Raw genomic sequence first — 18,479 nt, forward strand, 5'->3', positions numbered from 1 at the left:
CTAGTTAGGATGAAACCTTGGAATAGTTAATATTTTCATCTATAATAGAGAAAACATAGATCCAAGGTTTATAGGGTTGCATGTACACCACAGGAGTGTTAGAATGCTCAAAACCCAACACTATAAAGGAGCCTATTGAAATTTTCTGTGATAGTGAAATTGCAGTTGCCTTAGCGAAGGAATCAAGGGATCACGAGAGATCCAGACACATCAGCAGAAAATACCATTTTATCAGACATCAAATAGAAGAAGGACTCCTCATGGCAGGGTATCATCGGATGAGAACCCAGCAGAACCCCTCACAAAGGGACTGACTAGGGTTAAGCATTTATAGCATGCGAGGCGCATCGGGTTGAAGGATGATATTAGTTTTTCAGATTAGATAGGTATTTCTGAAACTTATAAAATTTAATCGACATTTGATGATGAATAAAAGTTGTTGCTTATTTATGAGTAAAGTGTTACTATCTTTGTCAATTATTTACTGTTGTTTCAGCTTTGCGTGTTTTGACTTCCAGAATAATTACCTTATTCAAAATATCCACTGTAGTGACAAAGAACATGGTTTGGCATGCGGAATTAAAGTTTGCACAATTGAACATGGTGATTTGGGTACTAAAAGATATATTCGATCATAGTAAATGAGTACAAAAAAGGGATCTAGTCTATAACTTCATAAATATCTCACTCACTAATCACTATGAATACATCTCTCAATCACACCTCTACAAGTGGTATAAACCCACCATATATAGAGGTGTTTACATGTCTCTCTCTCACTCTCAAAATACCCATTAGTCAAAAGGCTAATGCACCACTAGCAAGTGGGTTTTACAAAAGTCAAACATTTACAAAGTCAATCATGAATAACTTTGTACCCCAACATTCTCCCCCTCAAATTTAGGAATGAATGACCCACTTCAATTCTTCCAAAGTCGAGCAACTACAAGGTTTGAGCCTCAAAGGTGACACATGTTGAAACGAACTTCACTCTTCAATTCTTCCATGATTCTTCAATTTGGCTCTAGGATGTGAGACCATACAATTCGAGCATCAACGAATGATTAAGAGTATCCCAAACTCCAAATAATCACCCTAAAGTTGAGCATAAAGCACACCCCAAAAATCTTCAATAAAACCAAACCCATTTTGAATACATCATTTCCAAACGTCCAATTGCATCATCTCGTAGGCTTCAAAACTTCAAGATCACTTCAGTCTTCAAATCCGCGTAATATAAAAATTCAAGTTCGAATTTCCATATAAACTTCTCCCCCTTTTTATAACCGAGATTTGATTATAAAACTCCTAGGAAAAAGAACGTGCTCTATTCGGAATTTTTCATGTCAAAACTCCCCCTTAACATGTGGCATAAACTTTGTGCTTCAATCCGGAAAATCTAAAAAATATTCAATTTTTAGCTTCGTTCACGGATTGCCTTTGACAAAATTTCTAAAAAATGGGTAGAAGTTGTGAATTTCAAAATTTTGCAGTGATCCGTTGCGCCCAAAACAGCAAAATATGCAAAACTCTTCCCCTTTTCCAAAGCAGGGTAAAAGCGTCAATTTGCACAAACTTCAGGGGCCTGAAACACACTTTCTTCAATTTTCAGCAAAAACGGACCTTTTTCGAATGTTGGTGCAAACTGCCAAACTTTCAAAACCTTAGGGACCATTTTCGAAAATTCTGCCCGTTTGTTACACCCCAAAACCATGAACAACGGAAACGTTCTGGGGCGGAGGACGTCATGTACAGTATCACAATAATGAATAGTAGTAAACAAGCAACAACATTATCCATTGCATTAATAATATAATTTTAATACAAGTGTGTTCTATCAAATTATAATAGACACTAAATTATATATATCAAAATGAAAGATGAGTGTTGAACGAGCTCCATCTTCTCTAAACCTTGCACCAGTACCTGTCTACTGTTGACCTGAGGATACAAGTTATTTTGAAAGAGAGTATCTGCTTTAAAGGTTGTGAGATCGTAAGTATTTTAGTGTCTGAATTTGTATGTAAGTATTTGTATGTATGTGAAGTGTAAGTATGTAAAAGTTTTGAAACTCCTAGAAAATCCTATGTTTCCTACCTAAAAGTAGCCTTCTGTCACACCCCCGAACCAGACGGCGGAAACGTCCGGGGGCTGTCGTGACTCAATTGAATACCATAACATTGAATATATATGAATCATAACAACATTCGTCACCATTCATCAACATAGTACGACCAGTAGTGTTTACATATCATACATTGTTTAAACATTACATTCCCCCAAAAAATTAATTTGTTCAATTCATAAAAAAAATAAACTGCAACCGTCACTGGATATGATTTCTCTTGATTCACTGGTTCCCTGAGAATACAAGTATTTTGAAAAACGTCAACATATGAAATGTTGGTGAGTTCATAAGTTGTATTTGAAAACAATGCTTTGTATCGTTTGAAAACCACCAGAAAATCCGATATTTTCTGAAAATAGTATAGTCAAAAAGGTGTGAAGATCCATAAGTATGCCTGTTTGTTTTCTATACTTGTGAAATATTGTTTATTGAAATCGTATGTATTCTGAATTTGTATGTATTGAAAACCCTAGGAAAACCCGATGTCTTCCTAATTCTTTGAATTCCATGAAAATTACTTGAAACCATTGCAACGCATGAAGTTGTTATTCCAGACGACATTGGATCATTGATGAGCATGACTATCCGCCACAGACACGCGTTACACAAACGACTAGTCTATAGCAATACCAACGATCCCGAAGGCGTCGTCCGTACTAGTCACGCTATCCAACCGTCCTGTTGTCCCACATCCGAAGAGAAGGAGGACACGAAGGCCTCGACGACTCCATTAGTCGGTTGGGGATAAAAGGTACGAGGGGTCCCAGACCCGCCTCGCAAAAAAAGGCAGACTTTACTAGCGAAACTAAAGGACCCTTGGGGACCAGTAGTCTACAGCCATTGAAAGTCCGGTTACGTTGTGTCGGGATGGTAAAACCCAACACTTCGTAAGATGAAGTCTTTGGGCCTTAAGATCAGGTCGTCGGGCTAGCTAGGCTCAACGAACAAGATTTTACACTTGTGGGGCCCAAAGATAGTGCGTAGACGTCTGTGCACATGTATAATGTATTCCGAATCGTTATTTGTATGAATCATAGTATTGTAGTATCGTAGTATCGTTGTAATTGTGGTTTCGGATTTTTATTGGTTCGAGACCGAACCAATTCGTTTGACAACGACTTTTGGTATTGTAGTGTATTGTATTTTGTCGATAGTAGTAGTACCATTATTTGATCATATTGTATGTATAGAATTAGTCTTGGAAATTTTCTGTTTTCAGCCCCTCCTCTTTTGTAACATTTACCTTTTCAACCCTTTATTTAAAATATTTTCCGGTTTGGTATTTAAATCAATTTTCTTGACATTTTAACACCAAAAATTATTGAAATAATCATTTTCCAGCATATTTTCCATAGAAAACAGCTTAAGACCCTGAAAATGCAATTTTCTTGGTTTTAATCCCTTCTTTTCGCAAATTTGACAATTTTGGCCCAAATGGAAAATTTTTTGCAACTTTGGTCCTTTTTAAATTTAAAAAGCATTTTAAACCTTTGAAAAGGAATTGGAACACTTATAGTCCACTGTTTTACAAAAAGTTACAGTTTTGGCCCTCCAAAACAGAAAAATTCGCATAATGGGCCTTATTGGGCCGAAATTTTCATTTTTAGCCCATTAAGCTTGAAATTCATGTTTTTAGTCCTCTAATTAAGTGTAATTCCAGAAATAGATTTATGGAAACTGTTTTGGCACACTTCATCCATCAGAATCTGTGAAATGTCAATTTGGGCCCTTATTTTTGTATTTTTCACATTTTAGGCCCAAAATTTGTGTTTTTAACCCAAAGAAAATTATTACTAAACCACTTAGCCATTTTTCTTGAAACACTTTGTGTTTAGAAATATATTTGAAGCTAAAATCATTTAACACAAGATATATCTCGGTTTTGATGGGTTTTAAGGCTAGATACAACATTAAATCACATAAAAGCATACATATAAGCATGGAAATCATACAAGGCATACAAACACATATAGATCTACACTTTCACTTGTATTCCCCCCCCCCCCCCACAAAACTCATAAAAACAGAAAATAGGGGGTATGAAGCTCACCTTGGGGTGTTGATTTGGTTTTGCAAGGAAAAATGGAAGGAAAATGAAGTGTTTTTGGCCTTGGCTCCCTTTGATGAAGATCTCGAGTTTTGAGATGGTTCTAGGGTGCAAGATCACGATTTTTGCATAGATTAGGAAAGGATTTTGATAACAAAAGAATTTAAACCATAGATCTATGCATAATCTTACCTTAGATGATGATTTACTTGCAAGATCCTCTTGAAAGTCCCTAATTTTCGAGATTTTTGGAGAGGGGAGGAAGGAGAGTTCTTGAGAGAGTTGAGAGATTTTTTTGTGAGTTTGTGTGTGTGAGTATGGCCGAGAGTGAGAGAGGAGAGAAGAAGAGATGTGATCTTGAAGTGATATGCATGGAAGAATGGGAAATAATGCATGGAAGTCCTATGGGTAATAGTGAGGTGGCAACCAAAGTCAACTTCTCTTCTTATCCTCTTGAGTTTGGGCCTTGGGCCGAGAATGGTGGGGAAAAAAAAGATTTTTGGGCTTTTTGCCCTTAAGCCCAATATTTGAGGTAGTTTGGGTGTTCATTGGCCTTATAAAATAAAATTGTGATTTTTATGCTTTATTAAGCTAGGTTAGGTTAAATTATGGATCAAAGCTTGTGATTTATTTCATTCTAGGCCCAACATGGCCCAAAATGTTGAAATAATTTAGTGTGGGTCCAATTAGAGCCCAATTAGGGTTCTAAGCCCATGATAGTCCAATTGGAAGCTTATTGGTCCACTTGGATCCAATAAGGAAGTTCTAGTCCAAAATAGACTTAACAAGAACTTCTAAGGTTTTCCAATTATTTGATGACTACTTGTAGTACTTGTGTAATGTATTTACTTGAAGTTTTTGATTCACATTAACTTGAATGTATAGATTACATGGCTCAAAATTTACAGTTGTGACACCTTCTACCAACACATCTAGTATATGTGTATGTCTCTTGTAAAAGTGTGTATTTTCCCAAATCCGACTATCATTGACCAAAAACATAGCTTTTACATTACCGTGCATCATGTGAATGTTCACGAAGTGAATGTTATGGGAAAATATTATAGTACTGTAGTATTTCAATAAGTAACTACCAAGACTTAATTGTTTTGAAAATAGTCTTCTACCAAGACCCGACTGTTTTGAAAGTAGTCTTCTACCAAGACCCGACTGTACGACTATTATTATTATTCTAATCTACCTCATTGATCATGTGAATATGAAACATAGTAAAGGTATTAATAATATATTAACTGGAGCTTTATATCCTATTGTAAGTGTCGTAAGTACTGTAGTATTTGTAATTAGTGACTACTTTTGTACTATTTTGCCTTAATTGAGGGATAAGGCATAATGTGATGGCTAGATCCCGGGCTAGACGCTCCCCTGTCAAATGGATTTTGGGACCCACACACGACCCCTGCATGTTTGCAAGCTGCGAACATCCACATTACTATGATCATGTACACCCAATATAACTATCACAATGCGTTGTGATTCATTGGTATAGTTAGATCCTGAAATCGTTCTATGCTATAGCACCTAGTTATGTATGTCTTATTATCGTATGTGTAAACGCACTCATGTAAGCGTATCTATGTAACCGTACTGATGTAAGCGTATCTATGTAAACGTACTCATGTAAGCGTAATCATGTAAATGTACTCATGTAAGCGTAATCATGTAAACGTACTCATGTAAGTGTAATCATGTAAACGTAGTCATGTAAGCGTAATCATGTAAACGTATCTATGTAGTAGTATAGACTCATGAATGAACTGACTCTTGTGTGATTCCTTGTACTTGGAATGGTAAGTAATATCTCCTAACTATACCTATAATAGTTACTAACAATGAACGTGTATAACTTGAGGTATGCCTTTGCTACCCACAGGTACTGAACTGACTGAGGAGAACTTTTATGTCTACATATGTATACATGATACACAACTAATATTTAGATGACATTCGGACGGATAACCGATACCCTAAAGCCACATCCCAACGAGGAAAAGGAGATAAAGTGAGCTAGCCTTCCTAAGCCCTTTAAACATTACTTATATAATTATACATACATAGACATGCATTTGACAATATAAAAGCATAAAAGAAGTTTTGTAAAACCTTTGAAAAAGATTAATTTCTAAGAAAAGATTGACTTGATGTCGGCTTATATAGCGGTTTGGAAGTATTTGCTTTGATAAAACAATTTAAGTATAAAGAAACCTTTGTTGAAACACAATTGTAAAAGAGTTTGAAATGAAACCTACAGTGTATAATAAACAGTTTAATAAAGAGTTTTAAACATATAAAAACGTTTAAGATAAACATTTGAAGAAATCTGTTTGGTAAAGCAGTTACCGTATAGTAAATCCATTTGCATGCTGCTTATTAATCACATGTGATTGATATAATAACTAGCATGAATCAACTTGTATCCCCCCCCCCCATAAAAGCATTTAAAAACATTTAAAATATTGATTAAGGGGTATGAACTCACCTGTAGCAAGTGGTTGGGATTGGACGAACTATATAGGATGCTAGGTGTCAAGTGAAGACTTGTACATACCCTATTATCCTAGTTAACATATAATATCACATATATGTAACCAATTAGCCTTTAAACAATTAAATAACAAAGTCAAGACATCCTAAGTCATGTTAAACACTTTATATAAGTGTTATAAGTGCTAAGGAGTGCATATAAGTGTTGTAGGACAAAGCTATTATGATTAGGGTTCAAGGGAACCCCTAATATGAGTTTACTCCCTAAAGACCATAACGCATTGAGTTTATGGCCTAAACTCATGAGTTTACGACCATAAACTCACACTTCTTTGACCACTTTGAGTTTTGAAGCCTTAGAAGCATTTTCACATTGAAGTATAAGCCTATGGAAGTGTTTGTGGCATCAAAACACCCTTATATGTAGTTTACGGCCCATGGACCACTTCTCCATGTGTTTGCGGCCGTAAACACATATTATTTATGTTCTTTTGATGTTTTCAAGTGCCAAACATATCAAGGAATAAATCTAGACTAGTTTCCTAAGCTTGTGAAGGGACTAGGGCCATTTTTGACCCCTTAAGAAGGGTTTACGGCCCAAGGTGTTCTTGGACCGTAAACACCTTTAATCTTGGTGTTTCCTTGTGATTTTCTTGATGTAAGGACGTATACTAAGCAGTATGATACTCTAGGATAGAAACACTTACAATATAGAAGCTTGAAATGAGCCAAAAGTCCAAGAACACTAGTGTGTGTTCTTGGTGTAAATTGAAGATTGACCCTTTTGGAATGATTTCATGGTTAGAAGTGTGTTAAAACACTAGATTAAGTCATATAACAACTTAAGAAAGCTAGAAACACTTACTAGATTGAAGATCTCGAAAAACTTTTGGATGATACTTGAGAGAGAAATGGGACTTGGATCTTGAGATTTGGAAAAAAGTGTAAATAATGACCAATTCTCATATATATACCCCCAAATTCAGGGTTTTTGGCTGAAAATATTATTCTGGCTATAAACTCAAATTTCTTGGAGTTTTGGAATAACAGTGTTGCACAATAAATATTAGGGCATCCTCTCTCCTGATATCACCTAAAGTGTAAATCCTACAATACTCAAACTTGTTCCAAAAAGTTTGAAACTTAATATCATCTGTTCTGACTTCTATTGAATCGAAGGGTTGTAAAGAATACAAATTTCGGGTTGTCACACCTTTGTGCTCAAATCATACGAAGAATCCCCCAAATATACGAAGCTCCAAATTTTTTTCGAATTTGGGTGAAAAGTGTCAAACATTTGAAACTTGGGTTAATTTTTGAAATGTCAAAAATTCGAAGGTTCAGAGGTCAAACTCGAAACTTTTACTTTTGTCCAAAATCATACGAAGCATACGAAGTCTCACATATGAACAGTAACCCTTCCCTTCGTATGAGATTTCTATTCTTTCCCAAATACCCCTTCATATGAATTCTGTATACAAACCCCCTTCGTATATTTCCCAAACAAAAATCCTTCGTACATCAACTATCAACCAATCCTTCGATCATTCACTAACATCATATCCTTCGAATCACCTGCTTCGATCAAAACAAATACCCTTCGAATCAAAATCACCGTATCCTTCGAACAAAAATCCTGAATCAATAACCTTCAACCCATCCAACACAGTCGATCCTTCGTACATTAATCTGTTTCTTCCAATTTCAATTTCGTTCGTTATCATCAAGTCTTCATTTTTCCCAAATCTTGGTTCTCACAATCTTTATCCTTCGAATCAATAAGCCAGTTCCTTCGTACATGAGACCCAAACCATTCTTTATTCTTCACTTTTGAATATTCAACAATCAATAAACCAACACAAAAACGATTTCGTTCCCAATCATACCCTGACCAGCGAACCTGACTCCTGTTGATCATAAATCGACTCTAGCTTCGTTCTTCACTGTTTCTATCATAGGTTCTATTAGCTTTTAGCACACCATCAACAAACTCAAACAAATTCGACAATCGATTCCTATTACTCTCGAAATCAACAATCAATGTTCTTCACTTGTTCGTTATCAATCCTTGACAATCGTAATTGATTTCCATTTGAAAACAGTCGAATAATGAACCAAAATCAATTTCAATTTTGACTTCTCACAACTGCGTTTGACTATCACGCAAGAGATATTTGACACGAATGATCAACTAAAATCAACGAAATCATCATTTACCAAGACTCAATCAACAAATATTAGTAAAATCGAGTTCGATTTGATGCTTTAATGACTCAAGCGAAGTTCAATTTCAATCAAAATTGCTTCCATATGAATCGTATATGAACGAGAAAAATTGCTAGAACTGTTTTGAGCTCGATGTGCAGTTAGCATCACAGATCGATGGAAACAAAATCAAGATAATACATAATCGATTATATCATGAATGATGACTAGATAAAAAAATAAGCTCGATGAATCCGATTGAATTATCTTCTTAATTCAACTTCGTTTCCAGTGTTCGTATTTTGACTATCAACTTGGGTTTCCAATGAATGAGAATTTATTTGGGCTTCGAATTAATTAGATTGATGAACATTAAAGAGAATTTATTTGGGCTCGAATTTTGGGCTAAATCTATTGATCAGATGAACATTAGGCTTTCAAATGAACTAACGATTGATTTCAATTTTCGTTTAGGGTTTGATCAATTAAAAAAATATTGGATCATAACAAATGGGTTTTTCAAAGAAAATTTGATCCAACGAGTCAAACCATCATGAATCAAGAACGCAACGCACGATTCAAATATTACGAGAGATCATAGAGAGAGACTCACCAAAATTGCTCAAATTACGACAAAAATTGCCAAACCGTGAAACATTCTTTAAAAATCACCTTGATATTGAAGACACGCTCTGATACCAACTGTAGTGATAAATAACATGGTTTGGCATGCGGAATTAAAGTTTGCACAATTGAATATCGTAATTTGGGTGCTAAAAGATATATTCGATCATAGTAAATGAGTACAAAAAGGGATCTAGTCTACAACTTCATAAATATCTCACTCATTAATCACTATGACTACATCTCTCAAGCACACCTCTATAAGTGGTATAAACCCACCTTATATGGAGGTGTTTACATGTCTCTCTCTCACTCTCAAAATTCTCATTAGTCAAAAGGCTAATGCACCACATGCAAGTGGGTTTTACAAAAGTCAAACATTTACAAAGTCAATCATGAATAACTTTGTACCCCAACATCCACAGTCGATCATATGTTGGAAGTAGATATGAATCAAGACTGTCATGAAGTTGGCTTGTAGATGTCTAAGTAGTTAGACATAGCAAGAGTTGCTACGACAATCATGAGTGCTCATAAGTTCTGAGTATTGGATTCAACCCACGCTCACTAGTATCACTTCATGGAATTTATCTCGAGTGATCGTGAGACGGTAATATCATATAAGTCTTCAAACCTAGAGATATGAGTTGTTGACTATGAGTTGGTTATAAATTGATTGTACGAAAACGCATTGGTAACTCGATGTTATAAACCGTGCCTTTTGTATAATTCAACAAGTAGTAGAGAAGGCATATGAGTCGAAGTTTATCTGTTCCTTCTTGGATTAGAAACGATATCTGGGCCCCTCGATGATTTTGTTTTGACCTATGTATCGGGCCCAGCCACAACTAAATTGATGCGTTCGATTAAGTTCTATGTCAAACAAATCGGAAATCGGGAAACAAACCGTTGGACAATAAGTACGACATTGTTCCATGTATTTTTACGGCTGATATCATGAGCGCAAAGGATTTTATGATCACTTATCTTAAATGGCATAACATCATTATCCCAGTTCCAAGAGACCTTGAAAGAGCTACAATTGCTAATCGGTTCCTGAAGTCATACTTGCAGTAATAGTTATTAGACTTATCTAAGTGGGAGACTGTTGGATAAGGTGTCTAAGTCCATAACTATTTCTGGTATGTACTTGACCCGATTAGGCATGGTCCATTTGGGTTGCATGGCATCATGCACTTGGGTAGACTAAAATGAGAGAAAGGACACTTATGGTTTATTAATATATTATAGATTGTGATATATTAATAATATTATTTAATTAGTATTGATCAAAAATTAATTTAGAATTAATTTTTTGAACAAAATAAGACTAATTAAATATATGGGCTAATTGTGTAATCATCCATTTCTTTAATAGTGGGCTTGTAGACCATGGTGTATCGAGTTGGGCTAAAACCTATGAGACGCTTCATGGATGTTCCATGGTGGTTTTTGGACCCATGGATCCAAGAAATGAAAAGTAATGTCATTTAGGGTTTACATGGTGTAACCTTACTTGTGACACACTATAAAATGGATGTGTTAGCTACCAAAATCAGCCACTAGTGAGGAACAAGAGGGCATAGCCGATTTCTAAGTGTGTTACATTTCTCTATAAGTTATTCCAAGTGCACTTGGTGTTGTGTGAAGCATTTGAGGCATCACATTTGGGGTGCTAGACTCATAAGGTTCTCAAAGGAATTCCAGCAACAAAAGGTATGTATTTCTTACTAGATGTTATGTTAAAAGTTCCCCATGTATGCTAGATAGGTTATGAACCTTGGAAAATCAAATTTGCATGTATCATAGTTAAACATAGGTCCAAGGTTTCTAGGGTTGCATGTACACCATAGGAGTGTTAGAATGCTCAAAACCCATCGATGTTTCACGATAGAATCGACACGACTCTGTATGATGTAAAAAGTGAATTTACGATAAAGTGATTTTTAGCCTTAGAGATCTAAATGAAATTCATAGTATACATTAAACCGAGAGCGTGCATAAAAAGAATGTCCAAATCTGACTTCATATGTGGAAGTTATGAATTTTCTAAGATTTGGTATAGTAGTATGCAGCTAAAAACTCGAATTTTAGATCGAGCGATTTTTAGCTGACACGACCTAAACGAGAATCGAAGATCTTGTCTATTGTAGTTTAACAGTAAAAAAGGCGAAGAAGGACGTCGGATGAAGAAGTTATGAATTTTTAACGGACTTTTCCTATCCCGGCCTATTAAAATATAACTTTAAAAATAAAGTCAGAATTAGCCGACAGAGTCTAAATTAAAGTTGTAGATCATAATTTCACCTACGCGTGGATATAAAGAACGTAAAAAACGGAGCACATATGCGATAGATATATGAATTTTTGAAGTTTCAGGCAGAAACTTCGAGGCTGGAAGAACACCCAGCGTACCAAGTGGTACGCTTAACATATAAATATGTACACCCAGCGTACGAGATATGTACTCCCAACATACTTTTGTGTTCACGCTCCATAATTGGCCATGTAGCCTACTCCATTGCATGATGGGCACGTGCTCGTAGCCTTGACGCGTCCGAGATAATCTCTTTATACACCCAACGTACTCAATGTACGCTCAGCGTACTGGTTGAAGAAGCAGTACGCCTTGCGTACCATAGAGTTACGCCACTACTAGAAAACTGCCCTTTAATGACGCGCAAACAATGACGCGCGCTAATAAAGGACGCGCATTTGTGCGTGCCCTAAAAAATAACGTCAGCTCTGGAAAATTTGAAGGATAGAGGGCACGCATTTTTGAGCGCCCTAAAATTAGTGTCCAACAAAAAAAAAGTAAAAACACGGAGGGAACCTATCCTAAAAAGCGCGTTGTGTTACCTTGTCGCTTTATAATTTTAGTCTATTAGCGCGTGTTTTCATTTTTTGGGGGGGAATGAAATCCAAAAAATTAAAAAGCCCGCTTGCGTCTCCTCCTTCCACGGGAATGCTCACCTCATCAGACTCACCACCATCTCTCTCTCTCTCTCTCTCTACAGCTCCCCTCCATACTACCACCATGATTGTCGCAGCTACATCTCACCACCTGCAACCTCAACACAATCGACCATCACCACCATTCCTACCATCCATCGCCGCCCTACGATCTTCTCCATCACCACCTCTTTCTTGTTCTATGTGAAGCCCTAAAATCGGTACCAACAATTGATAGGTTTGATTCTACCCTAGTTCGTTCCCCCCCCCCCCTTTCCTCCACAACAACTGATAGGTTCGATTCTAACACTGATAGGTTCGATTCTATGGGGTTGACGAATCGTGGTTTATACATCTATGGTTTTTGAATTTCGAGTATTATGCACACAAATGTCAGACGAAATATGGTCTAATTCCAGTTCTTAAAGCCCTCAACTCCGATTGACATGTGATCAAGGCGGGAAGAATTATCGACTCCTTCAAATAAATGTTATCGTCTTCCTATATCAATCTGTTTTTGTCTATGCTCAACATTCCAAGGTACAACTCTCTTTTAAACTCCAATATCAACATCTATTCATTTACTTTCCACGAATTCTCATCATCGCATTCGACTTCATCATTCCCAAGAATGATTTTTTCTAAATTCATCTCTTTACTAACCTGATTGTGTTATCTACTTGTTGGTGGGATTTCTATCAGTTTTAATTTTATTTTAAGGTGAAATGATGAAGTGCACGTGAGGTGTTTGATGAAATGCTCAAGTGAGTGTAGACAATAATTTCTTTCATCTTTTGGCTATGTAAAGATGGAGGTAATAAGATGGGTAAGGATGGAAAAGTTGACATGTTGTGACATCAGGGCCAACAGGGTGCTGCAATTCACATAATCGATGCCAACACCAGACATCTGTTTTCTTTTCTTGCTGGCTTTCTCATGATTTGTGCTTTGTGACTTCAGATAATTACAGAATTCAAGGAGCAAGGATTGAATACCGAATTGTACAGCAAGAACAAAGACAGAGGGGAAACTTATAGTATTGTACCCACAAGTGCTATCAGGTAGTTTTTTTATGAGATCTACTGTTCACGCACCATTTGAATACTGGGTTTTGAACTTTGAACAAAATCTTTGCTTTTTGGGGAAAAACAGTGGTGAAGGCATACCTGATATGTTGTTACTACTTGTCCAATGGGCTCACAAGACAATGATTGAAAAACAAGCAAACTAAATAACACACAGGGCTAACGGAAACCTGTGCTGGATCATTCGTGTCACTACCAAACGAAATGGAGATGGTGGGAACCGTGGGCCCATCCGTACCCAATTTGGATGCCTGTTTGGAATCTGTTCCTAAAATGAATTATGACACCCTTTCAAGTAAACCACAAGGAGAGATATGTATTCGAGGAAATGTTTTATTTGCAGGCTATTATAAAAGAGAAGACCTTACAGTAGAAGTCCTTGTTGATGGTTGGTTCCATACAGGTATATAATTTACAAAAATAATAAAAAAAATCTTATTAACTTATATTATTTTATGGTTTAGGTGATATTGGTGAGTGGCAACCTGATGGAAGCATGAAAATTATTGATCGCAAGAAAAACATTTTTAAGCTCTCACAAGGAGAATATGTCATTGTTGAAAATCTTGAGAATGTATTTGGACCTGTTTCTGATCATGATTCGGTACATTACTTAAAATACTCACAATTTCAACTTATTTTAACCTAAAACGCCATTTAAGATGTTATTTAATTTATGGTTGGTATTTTAGATATGGATCTATGGGAACAGCTTTGAGTCTTGTCTTGTTGCTGTTGCGAATCCTAATAAGCAAGCAATTGAACATTATGCTAACGCACATAATATTTCTGGGGATTTTGAAGCTTTATGTGAAAATCCCAAAATTAAAGAATATGTCTTGGGAGAGCTCACTAAAGTCGGAAAAGAAAACAAGGTTTTTTTTTCGTTTTTTTTCTTTTTAAATAATTTAATGACTAACTATTTTACCACTTATCTGTTTTCATGAATTAATCTTTTATTTTAATTTTGTAGTTGAAAGGTTTTGAATTTGTGAAAGCGATCCACCTTGACCCTGTTCCTTTTGACATGGAGTGTGACCTTTTGACCCCGACATTCAAGAAGAAAAGACCCCTGTTGCTCAAATACTATCAGGTAATATAAAATATAAAATAAGTTTTACGGAATAAACATGTTTTTTTTCTGATGAAATTACTTTATTTTTTCAGAGTATAATTGATAACATGTACCAGAAAATTAACAACAGGTGAATTGCTTGGTAATGATATGGTGTCTCCTCACAAGAATGTTATCAATGAGAAATAAAAAAGAGGACAAAGGGTTTCTTTTTAACTGACCTTTTTGTACTCATCAACAGGTGGATCAATAGGGGAGTGAAGGACATCACCAGCAGCTCGACCAATATGACTATTTCGCCCTAACTCTTTATAAATTTCAACTAGACGAGTATATTTATTACAACATATACCTCTTAGCAGCCATTTCTCAACATCAATACAGCTTTGGTCAATTGAAAACTCTGCCTCCTTGTTAGTCAAAGGGTCAATGACAAATGAACTATGTAGACACTTTATCTGCAAGTCTAACCCTGGTTCAATCTTAATAAAAGGACAAGAACCTGCATCTGAAGTGGCATTTTTCTTCTCACATTCCAACCAGTAAAGAATCTTTAACCCTGGAGTTCTTAAACCACCAGAATCAGACTCTCCATCTTGACCAAGTTGTATAGAACTTTGACTTGAACTGCCATCAGATATGAGTTCAAACCGAATTGCATCTTTCCATCTACCTGCACTTAGTGCTTGAACTTGTCTTATAACAATATCCAACCCTAATGTTTATGGTTGATTGTAAGTTCAGGTTGCTAGAGCTTGAAATGCGAAGAAGGTGCACTGCAGATCAAAAGGTATGCCATCATGTCTAATTGCCCATTCCCATTGTATTTTGGATTGAAGGAATATATTTCACAAATCCATTTTCAATTGATCTCAGGTGCATGCCTCACTTATCATTAGATTGGCATTAGCAGAAACCTTTTGCCTTAATTTAGATGTTCCAAATGCCGAAAGTCTTGTTGCTGCTCTCGTAAGGTACATTTTTTACTGTTGTATTTAGGGATATTCCAAATGCCAAACGGGAGACCTTTGGTGCCTTTTTTTATTTATCATTGTGATAATTTTGAGAAGTTGGATTTGTCGATATCTAACTTCTTATAGTCACTTGTTGGTTTCTTGTTGTGTGTATAGGGTTGATGAAAGCAAATAGCTCTGGAGTTAGAAGAGAAAAAGAAAGCTCATGCTGAAAGAGATACGATGCTGCAAATGCAAGTGTTGCATTCTTCATTTCAACTCTTAGTATGAAACACAAAGTAGATTAGATGAATACAAATTTATATATTGTAAAAAATAGAATTGTATGACATTAAATTTTATGCAATGGATTGTATTTTTTGTATATGATATTTTATTTCTATTATGAGACATTAAATGCAAATTTAATTTAAAAATTCATAAATATATAAATATATTTTTTTTAGAACATTTAAAATTATGATACGCAAAAAAGTGTGTCATCTTCATTTATGACATGGCCTTTCTTGACAGGGGCTTCCTTGATACGCATTGCGTGTTATAAACACGCGCGTCGTAAGGTTACGACACGCAAATGCATGTCGTCTTCCTTTATGACAGGGCCTTCCTTGATACGCATTGCGTGTCATAACCGCGCGTCGTAAATGCGCGTCATAAATGCGCGTCGTCTATAAGCGCGTCGTCTCTCTTTATGACAGGGCCTTCCTTGACGCGCATTTGCGCGTCGTCTGAGCCCTTTACGACGCGCAATGAGCGTCGTAAAAGGCTGTTTTTCTAGTACCTAGCGTAACTCGAGTGTTCAGCCACTATAAATAGTGAGCGAGGCCATTCGACTTTTGTCTACAAAGTTTACTTCCTCTCATCCTTATTCTTTCTTGAATGTTGCACTAAATACCCCTAACCCTAAAATACCATCCTAACACCATAAGCAAGTCCCGAAGAGGCCAAAGATCCCAAGGAAAAGAGTATTCGAGTCGAAACTCTGCCCACATGAATCCTGATTATTTTAGAAAACATCCCGGTTTTATCGAAAATGATCATTTTAAGAGACGTAGTGATGTCCGATTATCATTAAATCAAGTGAGTGTGTAGTCACTTTCATCTTACACATAGATACGAAGTATTTTCTATAAAATACGTGCTATGTGTGTAAATATTATTTGTTTATTTGAGATGGATGTTGAATGAAATTTTTATACATGTTAGAATGATTTAAATTGTATATGTATTTTTATCTGCAAATATATTGGGTATAACATGGGTAGATGAAATAGTTGATGTGTGTTAAAATGATGAGAGGCCTCGATGTTGTTGTTGTTCCAGTCATCTAGTGGAGTATAGATGACAACCAAGGACTATTCTAGACAGTCTCATGGAACTCTAGCAGGCTCGCAACCCGTAAGTGTTTTTGAACTAAGTGTTCACCAAGTGTACTCCATACCCCCATGGTTGCCTTATTTGACATGTATTGTTGATGAATCCCCTAAGCAGTATTGTCACTCCGAAGAAAAATCCTTAGGCTAGGTCCCTTATGATAAATATTTAGGGACGTAAAGTGAGGATAACGGGAATGGGTAATCAGGGATATTGTTGGTTGATGAAATTAATAAATTTATTGTTGGCTGATGAAATTAATAAATTTATTGATTGTGGGTTGAAAACTCTATATGCTCACCAGGATCCCGAGCCTGACCCACTCAACTTTTAATATTACAGGTAGTGGACCCAAAGCTTAGTTGGATGATGAAGAGGTATTTTTGGATTATAGGCCATTAGATGTAAATATTTGTTGTAAGGTCTATAATATACTGTTTACGGTTTTGGTCTGTATCAATGTGGACATCCCGAGTTTTATAATGAAATGAAAGATACATTTCTTTAAGAAATACTTTGATAAATTTTTATCATATTTAGTTATGGGAGAAATTCTGCATATTTTTATCGGAGAGATTACTCTGATTTTAGTTTAAAAACATAAACTAAATCGGCCTTTTCTTGCCGAGAAATTGAGGATGTCACAAAATCCATGGTGATGTCTTCCCATTTACCCATGGGTACATGTAAAGGTTCTAAACTCCCATATGGTTTCTGATGTTGTGCCTTAACCCTTGTACAAGTTACACAATCGGCCACATACATTGCAACATCGAGCTTCATCATCGACCACCAGTAGTAGGGTTTTAGATCCTTATACATTTTAGTGCTGCCGGGATGAAATGAATACATGGTCTTGTGAGCTTCTTCCTTCAGAAGATCTCTTACTCCTCCCGTCGTAGGTACCCAGATCCTATCTTGGAATACCTTTAAACCTTGGCTGTTTGTACCGAACTCCAACATTTTGCCTAAATGTTCTTCCTTTCAGTCATTTTTCTCTGAAGCTTCTTCGACTTAGAGCATCAGCTAAAACATTTGCTTTACAGGGGTAGTAAAATATCTAACAGTCATAGTCCTTGAGTAACTCTAGCCAACGTCGTTGCCACATGTTCAATTCCTTGTAATTAAAGAGATATCAGAGACTCTTATCATCAGTGAAAAGTTTTCACATTGTGCCATAGAGGTAATGCCTCCATATCTTTAGGGAAAACACTACTGCTGCCAACTCCAAATCGTGAGTAGGGTAGTTCTTTTCATGCTCTTTCAATTGTCAAGATGCGTATGCTATCACCTTTTCTCTTTGAGTTAGAACACAACCCAAACCGACTCCTGACGCATCGCTATACGCTGCGAAGTCTTCAACTCCATCGGGTAGAGAAAGAATTGGTGCTTCACATAACTTCTTCTTTAGCTTCTCGAATGCTTCTTCGTGCTTCTCGCTCCATGTACATGTAGCTCCTTTGTGGGTCAAAGCTGTCAATGGAGCAGCTATCGAAGAAAAGCCTTGGAT

General features: G+C 36.3%; 1 long non-coding RNA gene and 1 pseudogene across 1 annotated transcript; one reads left to right on the forward strand and one right to left on the reverse strand.

Moving 5' to 3' along the window:
- The first annotated feature begins 13,822 nt into the window (after positions 1-13,822).
- Positions 13,823-14,633, forward strand: LOC145069864 (uncharacterized). The gene is made up of 3 exons (XR_013689702.1): positions 13,823-13,949; positions 14,011-14,421; positions 14,520-14,633. It is a non-coding gene; the product is annotated as an uncharacterized LOC145069864 (long non-coding RNA).
- A 200-nt stretch (positions 14,634-14,833) lies between these two features.
- Positions 14,834-15,848, reverse strand: LOC145066880 (mediator of RNA polymerase II transcription subunit 14 pseudogene; annotated as a pseudogene).
- Between the last annotated feature and the right edge of the window lie 2,631 nt (positions 15,849-18,479).

Source organism: Lactuca serriola, chromosome 8 (genome assembly GCF_051521515.1).
Source record: "Lactuca serriola cultivar US96UC23 chromosome 8, Lser_US96UC23_V15, whole genome shotgun sequence".
Taxonomy (NCBI): domain Eukaryota; kingdom Viridiplantae; phylum Streptophyta; class Magnoliopsida; order Asterales; family Asteraceae; genus Lactuca; species Lactuca serriola.